Raw genomic sequence first — 17,054 nt, forward strand, 5'->3', positions numbered from 1 at the left:
TTTGAGCCCTGGAACTCACCCTGCAGCTGCCTGTCATCATGTTTTTTTCACCAGGAGTCCAACCATGACCCTGGATTCCTGAATGCCCCACCACTACACCTGGAAGCATGCACCCTCTCCAATGCCAGCCATAGTCACTGCACAGTTCAAACTTGAAACAAAATATGCTGTGTTCCCACCTAGTAAATTTAATACAGCCTGTTTTTCCACCCTTACACACCATTGGGCGATATTTAAAAATGCAGTGCATTGCTTAGCACTGTGCAAACCAGTGCAGCTCAAATGAGCAGTGCTTAAACTGTCACTGTTTAGCAGTGCTTAGCAGTGCTCAAACCAGCTAAGCACAGCCAAGCAGTGCCAAGCAATGCCAGGCAGTACTAAAACGTATCTTGTTTAAGCATTGCTTAGCAAGTCTTAGCACATCTTAGCAGAGCTTAGCTGAGTGTAGCAGATCAGGATTTAAAATAATTAGCATAATTTGTATTCAGAAAATAAATGCTTATTACCCCTTCCAGGTATTTAAACTCTGCACCTTCTGAACATAAGGCCATAACTCTACCCATTTGGGTATGTAGACATGTGGAATGCTGCTATACATTTATATATACCTCTGAGCTACCTTTAAGCACTGCAGAGCACCATGCCATGGTACTCAAACCTGGTCAGCTATGCTTAAATTTGACTTTTTCATAGATAATTAAACACATCCGGTTTCTATTTTTAGGATGTCTGGCACATGTCACTTGCTGCACTCCATGCACTCTGTGCAAACATGCTTTTTATACAAAATAAAAAATATTAATTTACATTGATATAATGCAGTTGGACAGTGCAGGGAGTGTGTTGCTCATTTGTGGACACTGTTACCACCACACTCCCTACACTGATTAAATAACCATGTTAAACAGCTCTACCTCAGAAACCTACCATGATTAATATGCATGGCATGCTGCAAGGGGGAACCGTGTACATGGACATGGTAACAGTCCATGTAGGCTCTACATGGTGCAACACAGACTTCATTAAATCCTGGGGTCTGATTTTATGTTGTTCCTACTCTGTTCCTTGTAACTGTTAACCGGTAATACCAGACATGACATTTGAGTTTCATACTTATTATTACTTAAAAATAGCTCTCACTGCAAGATGAGCTCTGTAGCACAGGAGGAATAAAATGTTGGTAATGAGGTACTTCCTGAGTAAAGAATATAGGATAAGAAGAATTTTCCTGTTGTGTTTCTTTTTTGAATTGCTTTAGGGTATTTAAAGCATATCCATGGTTTCTAGCATTACTGGAGAAGACTAAATCACTGCCTAGGAAAGGGAATGGGTACAGGATTTGGCACTTTTTCACTGCTCTTTTATTTTTTTTTTGCATGAGTTAGGGACCCTGGTGTCTAGTGTGTCCCCAACCAATATGTCCTTCATGCTGCAGGACTGTTACTTGATTAACTTTATAGATAAATTTATATTAATAAATGCAGTCCCCTGGTGTCTAGTTTTCATCCACCCATACAACTTTCGTGCTGCAAAACTATTTTTTTTCTTAGCTTTATACATGACTTTACATTAAACTCATTACAGCCAAGTTTGCCTCCAGGCGTTTCTGCAGTTACCTCCTTCTCCTGTGCCTCTAGGCATCAAATATTGCTTGTTCATATTCCAAAACATTTTATCTTGAAGCATACATGATGGCAAACACAATTGTATTGATATTTGACCTCTATCAATGAGTATTTGTTAGAACTGTATGGTGATAACTTCATTTTTTAAAGGCTCAAGCCACACCCACTGGGAGTTAAAGGTACACAGCAAAAGAGCTGTACTGGAGGGAATGAGTTAATAGAGTCTGTTCTCTGGTGTTTAGCCTCCCCATACATCTTTCTTGATGCAAAGCTGTTGCTCTTTGAAGTGTATATATGACTTTAGATTAAAAAATGAAGTTTCGGTATTTAGTCTGCCCCCATATTGCAGGATTTACTGTCTAGTCTAGGGTAGGTGATAGGACAGCTCCTCCTGCATATGTTCACACACACACACACACACACACACACACACACACACACACACACACACACACACACACACACACACACACACTCTCCTGCACACACATAAACATGCAAGTATACATATTCCTGCACACACACACACACACACACACACACACACACACACACACACACACACACACACACACACACACACACACGTGTACAGATTCCTGCACACACACACACACACACACACACGCACATGCACACACACACACACACACACACACACACACACACGCACACACACGCGCATGCATGTGTGCACACACACACACACACACACACACACACACACACACACACACACACACACACACACACACACACACAGATGCGCACACACACATGTATGCACATTCCTACATACACATACACATACACACACACAGCCTCTCCCCTTCACCTGGTTCTAGTCATGGACAGACTCACCCATTCACTCATATGCGCACATGCACACACACAGAAATAAACACACACGCACACACACGCACACACACGCACACACACACACACACACACACACACACACACACACACACACACACACACACACACACACCACCACCATTACCTGTTTGCTAATGCCCATGCACATGTTTGCAATGTGATCTGACCCATTGAAAGTAATGAATCAGTGTGAACTTTGGGCCAGTTTAATTTACTCAGCTAACTGAGCTAACTTGCACATCTGGGCAATTCTCTGAAGTGATTGGCTGTGTGAATACCTTACTGCAGCGTTTCTGGGTGGACAGCATATGGCTAATTAGCAAAGGGTTTTCCCTGCTATGCTTCATTACCATTTGCAATAGGCCACAGAGACAGCTCACCATGTTGCTGAAACTCTTTGAGGTAAAAGACTTGAATAGGGCTGTCTCTGAATCAGAAATGGTTATCACCATTGCTAAAAAGAGCTTTCCACTGGTGACATCTTTCTGAATCCCATCGTCTGCCTTTAAATAATTAAAAATCTAATAAGAATAAAGCAGAATAAGATGTGGGAAGCATTCCACAGATGCAAGATTTCAGTTTTGTTCTTATTATTATCTTAGATGTTATGAATTCCTATACTTATTGCATAATAGGAACAGACTCCAGCAAAGTTTTATGAGTGCCACTCTAAGCTTTGTGTGCCATAAGAAGAAGATTTTTGCTATTTATTGCGGCCCATTTTTATGGCATTCCAAAGAAGGTCATGGCTCATAGGTATTGCTGTTTTCACATGGTCTTTGCTTGTTATGACAATCTTCTCATGATTCATTACCTCATTTCAACTACTTAGTCCAGAGTCTTCTAGTCACCATTGCTATCCCATGCCAAGGTATCATTCCCATATTTTTATGCAGCTTGTCTTACATCCTTCCACATGTATGCTGATATATTGTCCTGCAATTGACTTTAATATCTGTATAGGTCTGCCACCACTTCCTGACTGATCATTTACTGATTTCATAGCTCTTTCCTTTCTTATCCCTCATAATAAATGTGTGGAACACCAGTCTTCTTTTTTGGTTTCTCCACACACTAAAATAACTAGACACATAGTTATCATCTTCCTTTCTAACATTTACTCTCTATAACCACTTTTACTAATATATTTTACAGATACATTGCATTTCAAGCAGGTTTTTTTCCATGTTTTATTTAATTATGTATGCATGCATTACTAAGTAGCAACAGATAGCTGGAAAAGTTTAATGGCAATGAATTACTCCGCATTCTGTGAAATTAAGATGGCAATAGACTGAATTTCATATTACTGAACAGGGTGACTTTCTTATTATCACTGCTTGTTCCTTAACTAATTTATTTGATTAAGTCTTGCTGAGCTAAACTACTTAAACTGTGGCATTTCCTTGTCTATCTCTTATTTCCACTTTTTACTTCACCTGCCCCTCATATTACCATCTCTCTCTCTCTCTCTCCTTACAGTCCCTTAAATGCATTCAAAGGTCCAACAAAAACAAAACAAAACAAAAAAATACTGAAGTAACTGCCTGCATACAAGAACACAGAGAGCAGAACCCCATACAAACCAGTAAAAGCTACTGCAACTCCTACTTTTATCAACAGACTGCGATCAGTGTAGGTTTATTATAATCTTCTCTCTGTGATACTTCTGAGTCATATGCTATGCACACTACAGGAACCCCCCTTTCCTCCCATTTATTGTAACAAATATATATATTTTTCCAAACTTTGCATTTATTTTATATTCTTACATTTTATTAATCTTATCTATAACATTTATTTTATATTCTTGTATTTTAATTCCCATTTATTGTAAGAAATATATACAGTTTCCCAAAGCTTTACATTTATTTTGTATTCTACTTCCCTGATGCTCTACTAAATCTGCTTTTAAATTCACATAGATAAACAGACACCTTTAGGTACTGACCTCAGCTAGCTGACTGATTGTTTTTCTCTTCTCACAACTTTCTCCAAGCCCTGGTTCAAAACCTCCCCCCTTTTCTTGTTCCCCTAACATAACTCTATTGTAAGTTTCCTAGCCCTGTCAAACCTGTTTTCTCACAGCTTTCTCCAAGCCCTGGCACTTAGCCCCCCACCTTTTCTCAATCTCCTTACATAATCTTATCGTAAGTTTCCCAGCCCTGTCAATTCTGTCTATTCCCTCCCTCTTCCTCTTGAGAGTTTATTTATTCCTCACCTGAGCTGCTGCACCATATTTAAATACTTAGACCATCTGCCCCCCCCCCAGATTTCCTACTTTACTGATAGTTTTCTTTCCAGATAGCAACTCTGCAGTTGGTTTCAACCCGCTCCATTCATCCACTCTACCCCCATTCCCACCCACCCCACATCAATTAAATTTATACTTTCTCTAGCTCCTCCCACCTATCCCACCACCCAGTTATCCCCCAACAAACCCCCTCTCATTAAACAACTAGCCACCCCTCTTCACTTCCCCTCACATAACACCATTAGCCACATCTCCAACCAAACCCACGCATACCCATCTTAACTCACCTCATTTCCCCATCAGTGCAACCTCTTCTCCACCATCACATCTCACTATTGCACACTAACTCTCACTAATTTAATCACCTACACCTCATACTACAATGCCCATCTCTACTATCACTACTCTACTTAACTTATCAATTTCTTTCAGTATCCTACTACATCTAACCTCTCTACATCATTCTTCTACCTCTTCCTCCTACTGCCCATTATCCTCTCTCCCTATACAGTCTGAACACATGACTTCCTTCTCACAAATTTCAGCCAGCCTTTACAACATAAGTATATTACTATGTACCAAAGTAAAAACCCTCCCCACCATCACCACAACAATGATATTTTCTCTCTAAATTATCCAATCAAAGTAAAACAGAAACTAGAATACACTACTCTCCCATATCCTGTAACAAACCTATCACTATGCGGAAACATACATCCCAACCCGGGTCCCATCTTCTCTCCTCTGCAGCACCCTAACTCCCATAAATCAATAAACTTCACTACAATTAACCTACAAAGCATCAGAAATAAATAAAAAAAATGACCTCCATGCATGGGTAGCCGAAAACATACCCAATATTATTGCTGCAACTGAAACATGGCTAAAACCCTTTATTAAGGACACAGAATTCCTTCCCCCAGATTTCACCTGTCTTAGGGCTGACAGACCTCCAAAAAAAGGTGGAGGCATCTCCCTAATATTCTCCATGTCCTTCATTATTGTCCCATATACAAAACCCATTCCACAGTTCTTCACAGCCGAACTTCTAGTTTCTTTCCTTAAAATGAATAATTGCAAAAACCTCTGTGTAATAGACATTTACATTCCCCTAGGCAATAACATCGTAATTCTTGAGGAAATCCTTGCCTGGGCATCTACTAACATAAAAAATGAGACTATCATACTGGGAGATGTAAATATCAACTGGCTAGACATATCCCCCATGACTCTAACTGCAATATCAATCTATATAAGTTCACCCAGCGAGTTAACACCATAACCAGGCCTAATAAAATTAATACTAATGGCTCAATCCTAGACTGGATTTTAGTGTCCAACCCAAATAAGATCACATCTGCTGGTACACTCTCTAATAGTATAAGTGACCACTTACCAGCCTTTATACAATGTGAATGTACCTCAACAATTAATAAACATCAGTACAGGGTTACCAATGATGAATCTGAGTTCTGTCCATCTAGCTTTAACCAAAGGTTGCTTAGCATCAACTGGGATGCACTAAAATCACTTTCCCTTGATGAAGCAGCTGAGTTTTTCAACTCAGCCTTCCTCAGCATACTAAATCTTACTCCCCGTAGACAAAAGAGAGTAAAGACCAACCTTGCCAGTTGGCTAACAAGATCCACTAAGGATCTCATGAAACAGAGGGACAAATCATGGAAAATCTGGCAAACAAACAAAAACCCATCTGACCTCGCCCAATACAAACAGTTCCAAAACCAGGTTAAGCGCCTAGTACTACAAAACAAAAAAGAAAACTACCTTACATTACAAAATCAACACAAGCAAAACCCAAACAAATTATGGAGCTCTCTCAACTCTTTATTAAACCTGGGCTTTAGTAATAATCCTTGCCCAGACCCAAATAAAACACCCATTGAAATTGCTGCAACCTTCAACTCCTATTTAGGTTCATAGGTTCATAGGTTCATACTAGGCTATCTGCCCGAGGGCATTTACAAGCCTAGCCCATAGTTTTGTGGCTTACGCCACCCCTTTAGTATGGGGAACTATACCCATTATTTTGCTATTTCATAGATACTAGAGCCAATCTAACCGCTACCATTCCCAAGACCAACTTGTCCATCACAGACTGCTCCACAGCTAAAACCAGTACACTCCCTATTCCCAACTTTACTCTGTCACCTATACCCACAGCGACTATTAAAAAAATGCTTCTAAAACTCAAACCATGCACAAATGCCCCTGACAATATACCCACATAATACCTGCAAATCCCAGCCAGCTCAATCACTTACCCTATCAGCATACAGATCTATCCAAGAATCCTGTATGCCCATCATCTGGAAAAAAGTTTATATCCTCCCTCTACACAAGGGGGGCCCCAACATAGACACCACCAACTTCCACCCCATTGCTATACTATCACCCATCTCTAAGATTCTGGAAAAAATTATTCATTCGCAACTTCTTCACCATCTGACTCACAACCACATCCTCTCCCCCACCCAACACGGATTTAGGCCAGGACATAGTACTACCACTGACGTCATAACCTTCATGGACACTGTCAACCAAGCCTCTGATGCTGGTAAAATCATATCATCATTATTTCTTGAACTTTCTAAAGCTTTTGACACTATATCCCATTCTCTCCTTCTAACAAAACTCTCTAACATAGGTACCTCACCTCAAACTCTAAACTGGTTCACTAATTACCTCACTAACAGACAACAATCAACTAAATGGCAGAACTCTTACTCCCCTTTCCGAAACACCACCACTGGTGTTACTCAGTACTCCAGTTAAGGCCCACTTCTGTTTAGCATATTTATCAATAACTTCCACACCACACTCTCTTAAGGCTCAGTCATCCAGTATGCAGATGAGTCCATAATCATCTACACTGCAAACAACTCCTCAGAACCACACTAACTCACCCAAAATGCCCTCACCTCCACTGAAATTTGGATGTCTAATAATCATCTTGGCCTGAACCCCAACAAAAACCAAACTAGTAATCTTTGCCCCCCAAACGTCCACACCCCTACAAAAACAGAACTTCACCATTCAATCCCTAAATGGTACCACCATCGGAATTGTAACTAGCACAAAACTGCTAGGTGTCATCATAGACAAAAACCTCACATTTGACCTGTAAATCCAGTCCAATGTCAAAAAGACACTTCAAAAGCTTGGCACTCTCTACCAACACAAGCATCTACTCAGGGCATCAGCCCGACTTTCCCTTGGCTCTTCTTTTCTATTACCCTCTCTTTTACAGGATGCCCCCCTCCTCACCAACATTCAGTCCTCTCTAAAGGCCAAACTAGACTTGTGCTACAACAAAATTGCTAAATTTATAACTAATGCCTCCTGCTCATCCCACCACTGCTTATTATTACGCAGCCTAAAATGACTTGAACTCCCCAACTATCTCACCTTTATCCAACTAACTGCAGATCACAAAATCATTCATAATCCATATATGTGCCCTGCTCTATCTTCTATACTTACTTTATAGCATCCTAGCAGGTCATTCCGATCCAATGACCAATTGCTTGTAAATGTACAAAAAAACAAAACTTTTGGCTGGCCAGATGCTTTACTCCTTTACCATTGCAAAACTTTGGAACTCTCTCCCTCCCAACACTTAGATCCACCCACTCAGTAACCCTCTTCAAGACATCTCTGAAATAACACCTCTCCTCATCTTGACTGTGCACATGTACTAACACCACATCTCATATACCCTAACTTCAACCATCACAACTATTCTCACCCCCACTCTACTACTCTGACATCCTCCTTTCACATCCACCTGTCTTTTTACTTACTCCGGCTCTCCAAACTGTTCACTTCCCTCTAATATTAACCCTCATTATCCTACCATTGATCCCTCCTGTCTACTTCCTTCTCTTCCTAACCCTTATAGACCTACCATTGAACCAGGCGAGACATTCAGGTACTCTCACAGCCTACCTTAATATCATACCACCACTTGTATCTGCAACAATATCCACCGACTTTGCTGATTCCTGCAACAGGACTCATAAAGCCTATCGCTCAGCTCTTAAACATGTGAAACGTTTAAGTACCTAGTCTCTGATTAATTCCTATATCTGCTTTGCACCCACCGCATGAAGTGCCCTATATAAATTTTGCTAGCTGAAAACTACTCATATAGAATGTTCTCATGTATATACTCTGTATTGCTTGTATAATATCTTTGATTTGAAAATGATTACTTATGTACTGTTTTTTTCACCAGTTGTATAAGCTGCAAATAATATGTACTAAATGTCTTTATTAATGTAAATTCTGTATTGTATGTGAAATGTCTTATATGTGGAGCTTTTCTCCCCAGGACTCCACTGAAAACGGACACTTCTGGCCAAGCTGGACTATCCCGGTAAACTAATACAAATAAATAAATGCATTTATTTGTTTGTTTATTTATTAATGTATTTATTTATTTATAATTTGTTAACCAGGTTAGTGAACTCGTATCCTGACCCTTTTTCAGTTATGACTTGGGCTCATGGAGCATTGTGGAAATATCAGTTAATTTATAAGTAAATTTGTCAGAAGAAAAATAATAATTACATTATTTACATTCTTACTTATTTGCAATACCTATGAAATTTTTCAATTCCTCAGTAATGGTTGGTACAAAAGTTTCTGGTGAGGTTAGTTGCTGTTGAGGCCAGATTGTTACCCAGTGTCACAAAAACAGGTACACATGGCTTCATCCTGGAGTAGTTTCCTCAGTACAATTTTGAATGTTGAGATATCTATACCTATATCTATCTATATCTATATCTATATCTATATCTATATTTGGTTTATTATGTCATTTAGTACTTTGCTCCAGATGGTAGGATATCATTTAGTGAATGTTCTTTTTACTTTGTTTGCCTTGAAAAAGGGTCTAATAGGAAACTTTCATCACCGGTATTCCTTAGGATATAGGATTGTTCTCTTGGGCAATGCCCTTGTTTTAGTATTTTAAATACAGGAGTATCAGTAAGGAAGTTGGTTCTCAGAGCTAGGGTAGCCAGCTGATAGCCGTAAGTACATCACAGTCATGCTGGCAGTTGCTAGGATAACAAATCTGCAAACCCTAGTTTCATTGTCCTGTAGCTTGTGAATATTATAAACTGAGTGTTAGCATATTATCCCACTCAGCTGCCATAATCTATCATCAGACTTCTTTTTATAGCTTCATGCATTAATTGGTTTGTTTGCTTGTTTGTTTCTTTATTTGTTTCTTGGTTTACACAGCTGTCCAGTTTTGAATATGACATTTATAACAGTGACTTGTAAATGCTGAAGCTCACTGACTCTGTATTATTTTGACAGCATGCTGCATTAGTCATATTCTGACATTTTGTGATTCAGAGAAATCTTTGTTCTGATATTCATTCTCAAATATATGGAAATGTGCTTGAGCTAGACTGTTGTTATGGCAGGTGTTGGGTGCATGTCTGGTGAATGTGGTTACTTGCACTCGTAGGTTTATGACCTTGTTTCCGTGATATACTTTACCTGAGCAGAACAGTGTACTCAATTGGTCCATTTTTACTTAAGCTTCAAGTTAAATACCAAAGAATAAAGAAAAATCTTATCCGACTACGTTACAGTAGCATCACAGTGTAAAAGACAAAACATCATCGAGCTTTATTCAGATTAAGAAGGGACTAAAACTGTTGATAGCACCATATGGGTATAATAGTCATCTGAAATAAAATTATTAAAAAAAACAAATGTCCCAGATCCTAATAATAAGGAGTAAAAATGTTACACTTCAATGTAAGCACATAATTATAGAGTAAGAAATCAAAAACAAAAGTGAAGGAATGTAAGAAATGTGGCTGCAGACTGCACAGGCATTAAGTTAAAAACGGAAATATGTGCATGTGATAAAAGAAAAGAGGAAAGTAAGGAATATGAATATAGTATGGAAAAAAATCATATGCCTTATGTCCTTTGTCAGAGGGTTGTAGAAAAAAAGACTTTAATGATGTGTAATGTGTATGGCTATAAATAAACACTAAAGGCTATTACAGGTTCCTTCATTTTATATTCACACGAATTAGTGAAACTAAGACAAATTTCTATCATGGGTAGTATACCATCAATCACAAAAGTGTGGTTTATGTAAATGCATATACAAACACACACGCGTACACACACACACACACACACACACACACACATACACACACACACACACACACACACACACACACACACAGAAGGATATACTCAAAGATTAATTAATATAGGCAAGCGCAGAGCACTCAAACTTGAATGCAGTCAAGAAGAAGAAGGCAAAAAAGATTTGAGAAACAGTACATTTCTGCTTATTATTAACACAGATGCAAACATCGCAGATGACCTACATGTCAATAACTAAAAAAAGTTTGTTAGAAAAAATAGACTGAAAGTAATTATCAAGATGATTTGCATAATTTGCTAAATAGTTTTATGCAGACAGTATAAAAAGACTTGACTGGCATTTAATGACAATGCCTAATTGTTCATATAGACTTTTAAACAGAATGACTGCAAATCAAACATACTAACAGTTTTAAGTGAAATAAATTTTCTGTCATATCATGTGTTTTTTCTGTGAGATAATTTTAGTCAATTTTTTCCCATATGCATATACTGTATGTATTTATTATGCATTTGTTAAAACATTATGAGATGTCACTTTGAACAAAATAATATAGACTCAAAAAGGGGCAAGTTAACAAATCTGAAAAAAAGATGCATATCCTAACTGACAATCTGAAGTTATTGGAATCAGCTTTGTGTATACTTTTGATGGTCTGGACAACCCAGTCACACAACCTATTTTCTGTTCTTCATTTCTGAACAGAGAAATATCCATTATAAGACTCCAACTGTTTATCTTCAGATATATGACTGACAATCATAATACCAAACTTAAAAGGTCTTCATTGTCAATTCCTGGCAACTAGACGCAAAGAAGAGTGAGCATGTGAGGTTGTATTTGCCTCATTTTCTCCATCTTGAATTTATGATATATATCCTTACCCCTCTGTAATGTGATCTTGGAGTTTTAGATATATAATTAGCAGAAGATGTGGTGGTGCAGGGGGCTTGCCTTCCAACAACGAATGCTTTCTTTTATGTTTCAGTCTTTTTAGATGCACTTTAAAAAGATCACTCTTTTTGCATTCGCACAAGTAACAATTCGCACACATCTTCTATCTATCTATCTATATAAATATATAGCATATCAATTAAACAATACTTGATTATTCACAGTGGACCAATCAGTTAGTGAAACTACTGGAATCAGACCTTGATTCTTATTCATTATAATCTCAGTCCACAGAATTCCAAATATGAAGAATACTGTATACAGAGTAACATAATGTGACTTTAGCAGAAGTGAAATAAAATAATGTTAGGCTGGAATTAAAATCATGAGACAATTACTTTGCTTCACGTATTTTACACCCTTTATACATTCGCTCAGAAGGAACAATAGACATGCATTGGCCTTTTGTCTCCACTTCTCACATAGCAGGTAATGTTTTGGTTGTTTATAACCATTAACAGACATCCTTGCTCACCTTGTACTGTTGCAATCAGAGGATCAAATGTGCTAATGCTTTTCCTTGCCCTTAAGAATTGATCATGGCATATCCCAGGATTCACTTCTGTGACTCTTCCTGTTCATTACCATATGTATATATATATATTTATATATATATATATATATATATATATATATATATATATATATATATATATACATATATATTTATATATATATATTGGTTCCCTTTGGACTCTCGAAATACTGAAATGTTGAAATGTTGAATTTCAGTATTTTGAGACCAAATTGTCGAATCTGCACTTGCGTGAAACTGCAGAATATCGAACCCGGAAATGTCAAACCTGCTGTACTGATGGCGCGTTAGGTAAGTGTTATGTTTTTTAAGGGTTTTGGGGAGGGTTTGTGTGTATGTGATTGTGTTGGGGAGTGTTAGGTGTGGGTTAGGTAAGAATGTGAGTGTGTCAGTGTTGAGAGTGATGGTGTTTGTATGCATGTGATGTGTGTTTGTGCAAGGGGGGTGTAGAATGTGTGATGGTGGGTTTTCTGTCTGTTGGTGTTTAGTGTGGCCTTGGAGTTAGTATATATAAGTAGCGGGGGTGTGGGGTGCGAAGCCACCCACATGGGGGGGTGCAGGGGGCCTTCCTTCCCTGCTTACAGGCAGGGTAGGTGTGTGTGCTTGTTTTGTTGTGTTCGTGTGTGTTATTTTGGTTTGTTGTAGTGTTGGGAGGTTGGTATATTTGTGTTTGTATGTGTGGTGTAGTGTTTTGTTGACATTCGCGGTTTTGGTTTTCAGGTTTGTGATTTTTCGACTTTATAGTCTCGAGATACTGAAATTCGATATTTCAGTATTTTGGGATTATAAAGTGAATATATATATATGTATATATACACATACACATACACACACATATATATATATATATATATATATATATATATATATATATATAGGGAAAATCTAGAGGGTTGTCATCTTAGACCATATGCAGATGATTCTGCAATACTATTATTTTACAGATCTTGACAGACAGCTAGATCATTCCAGGCTATAAGGAGATTTTCCTTGCAGAAAAACTGGAGAACTTATTTTCATATGGAGTCAAATGAGTTAAAATGGACCTGTGATGAAAAAGGCAAGGCTGTATGGAAAAAAGCAGGCTAGGACTCACAGGAGGGTACACAGATGAGGATCATGAAAGGAGTAACAAAGATGTAACCACCCCTGTTTGGAATTCAATAATCAATGTGTGCATTCTTTGCTATACATCATCCAGAGTAACCAATCCACTCCTGAAGCTCATCAGAGATTTAGTGTAAGGTAAGTAATGTCTTTAACTGTTGCATTTATGGTGTTGATTTTTAAGTCTGCACTATGGGCAGAACTATATTTATACATGCCAGAAATAGATGTACTATGAGTAATACTATCTCGCTTAGTTAAAACATGAAAAATGTGAACTGAAACATCTAACCTTACATATTATTATGTTTTCAAACAATTGTTTTTAACAGAATCACACACTTTATAAAACAGTCAAGCCTTCTGAAACTCATGATGTAGGGACTGTGTTCCACACACCCAGTCTCTAAATACACCAATTTTGAAATCACACAACGTATAAAACTCATCTTCCCCATCTTCTTTGACTATCACAACTCAAAAATAAAGCATTCTGTATGAAAAAAAAAGCCATTTTTGACATCCTAAAATGTTAACAACAATATTATGTAATCTTTCTTCTGCAATGGTTTGTGGTAGGATAAGAAACATACAACAAACTGTAATTTTTCTTGTAGGAACTGCAAGAAATGTACAGGCAAAGGAGCAGGTATACAATGATTGCTCAGTTATAAAACATCCAATAATGCCAGGTGGATGAAGCTTTAGCATTGCATTATGATGTTGTTTGAGTAACAGAAGTCTGGTAACCTGCCCTGTGGTGTCACAACTTATCAGATGGCTTTTCTGTTTCGGTGCAGGTATTATCATTTGTCTGATTTATGCATGTTGCTCACAAATACTGCACTAGGGAAAACAATATGTACTTAATAATAAAAATAACCAACTTAATTTAGCTGTTTATTTTTTGGAGCTTCATAGTAAATGTTCCTAATGTACCATACAAGTTTACTTACATATTCTGTGATTTATTTGAAGATAAAGAGTGCAAGGCTAAAATAATGCAAATGAAGAAAGAGACCTGAAGTTACGTTTTTTATAAGTTGGGCAGGTTATGAAGTTAGGTTATTATTGACTGGTTGTATTTTCACTAGTTTGATTATTTTCACTGAATGAATAGTAGGGTGAATTCATATATTAGTTTATTTTAAGTGGAACCTGGTGCAGACTTGAAAGCTATTAGTACAATTATTGTTGCTGTTAGCTATGCTTGTCACTGGTAAGGATTACTAGATAAACTGAAAACAGAGCTGTAATTCTGCAGACTGAGCTTAGATGCAGGAATATAATACATGTGGCAAGCTTCTTTGAAAAACCGCTACCTTTACTTTGTACAGAGCACCAGTAACATATCTAGCGGACTTCAAGTACTTTAAGCTGTCTAAAAGAAAATACTGATTAGACTGACAATATATAAATGTGTGCCATCAAGTTATTCAATACTTAAGTGTTACAGGGTGTCACAAGTTAAGTGCCATTAGAATCTGGTGTGAAAAGCATTCTGCTGTGTGAATTTCACTGAGTAAGGCTGCTGAGTGATAAGGCAATATTATATTACAATGGATGGGTCCAAAAATTCAGGTTATTGTTGACTGCAAATGGAATGTTTGAAAAGCCTGGAAACATATTGTGTGCTACATTTCTGCATATTGTACAGAAAAAAACTGAAAGTTCATAATACTTTTGAGTTATGAGAGAAAGAAAGAGAAAATATTGTACCACAGTTAGGGAAGAACCTCAAATTAAGTCACTGTTTATTTTTTATAAGGCCACATGGCCCTGAAGAACCTATATTAATCTACAGTATGTTACTAAATTAAAAGATGTACTAAAAGACAGAATTTACTGTGATGAATTATTATTTAATATGAGAGAACTGTTCATGGGTATACAACTCAAGGTGCATGTGGTAAGAGAAGAATATTAAATGTTATGTAAAGGAATAGATGTTTACAGAGCAAATGGAATTATGCCATCTGAATCACAGACTCAGTGGAAGAAAAGGAGTTATAAAGTTGGTTGTGAGATGAAAAAAATAGACAAGTTATATCTAAAGGACTTAAAGCAACTTGATTGTTGTTACCCTATAGTGATATTTTTCGACTTCCTCATATATTTTAATTTTTTGTTATTGATATTAAATTTTATAATTAGATTCCCCAATCAGATAATAGCTCCCCCAGCAATGTGTGCCAGGTACGAGCTTTCAAACAGAGGTGGGTCAGACACTGGCCCATATTCTAAAAGACTTACTGATAGTGTAAGTTTCTTACTCTAGTGTAAACTTGCCTTATAGATAGGTCTTTTGGAATCTGGACTATTGCCTTATGAAACCAGGCAGAGGACACCTCTAGGTAATCTATAAAAGCATACTGTAATGTCAAAAAACGTGGTGAATAGTTCATGTTTTCTAACAATATAATGTTTTTAGAAAGTACTGTTTGGAATCGAATTGTCTTGACATTCATTGTAATAGGTGGAGCCAGGATCAGGTTGAATGTCTCCTTTCAGTTAGGAGTTTAGTATATTGAGTTATTATTGATTCTTGTTTTTTTTCACTTAATTTTAATTTAGTTTGAGTTGAAATGGAGCTAGTCTATGGGCTGGATTCATTAAAGCCTACATGTGACACGCATTCAGTAAGTAGAGCCATGCAACCACATTGAATGTGGCATGCTAACTACTGCATAAGCAGCTGAATTTTATGCTAATCAACCAATCCAAGATGGAGGAGCTATTCAACAAGCTATAGAGCAATTATGTAGACTCAGTGCAGGTTTTGCCTTTGAATTCCAAAACCTATTGGAATACAGTCACGGAAACTAGTCTACACAGAAACAATGTTAGGGGCTGCTGTTGCTTTTATACATGTACATGTGAAACAGGCCCAAGTCTATGCTGCTGCTGCTAATAGACCTCATCCAAGAAGGAGAAAGGTGTTTAGACTCCCATTTAGCTTTTCATTGTCTGCATGAGATGGAAATTGTAGAGTAATACAGGGTGGATAGAGACACAGTACAGGAACTCTGCAACTTCTGTCATCTTCAACTGAGAGGAAGGGCAAACCAAGGGGAGCCAATACCTGTGGAGACTAAGGTATGTGTAGAACTTAGAATATTAGCTACAGGAACCTAACAGAGACCAACAGGGAATATGCTGGGGATCCTACATCAGTACCTGAATGCTATGCTACAACATGTCAGTGACTAAATGCAATTATCCTGTATACCAAAGGACAGAGCTACAACTTTGGAGGATTTCTACCCTGTAGCACACTACCCTGAAGTCTTGGATGCTATAGACTTCACACACATTGAAATCAAAACACCACCCAGGTAACAAGGGGTGTACATAAGCAGAAAGGGCTTCCACTCCATTAACTGTCAGGTCCTGTGTAACCCTAAGGGAATCATCCTGAATGTATGTGCTGGCAACCCAGGCAGTTACCACAATTCTGATATCTGGCACAACTCTCAACTCAATCAGAAGTTTTCTAGGGGGATATCCTACAGGGTAATTTACTGGGGGGTGGAG

This window comes from Protopterus annectens, chromosome 2.part0 (genome assembly GCF_019279795.1).
Source record: "Protopterus annectens isolate FY-2018-M chromosome 2.part0, PAN1.0, whole genome shotgun sequence".
Taxonomy (NCBI): Eukaryota; Metazoa; Chordata; order Ceratodontiformes; family Protopteridae; genus Protopterus; species Protopterus annectens.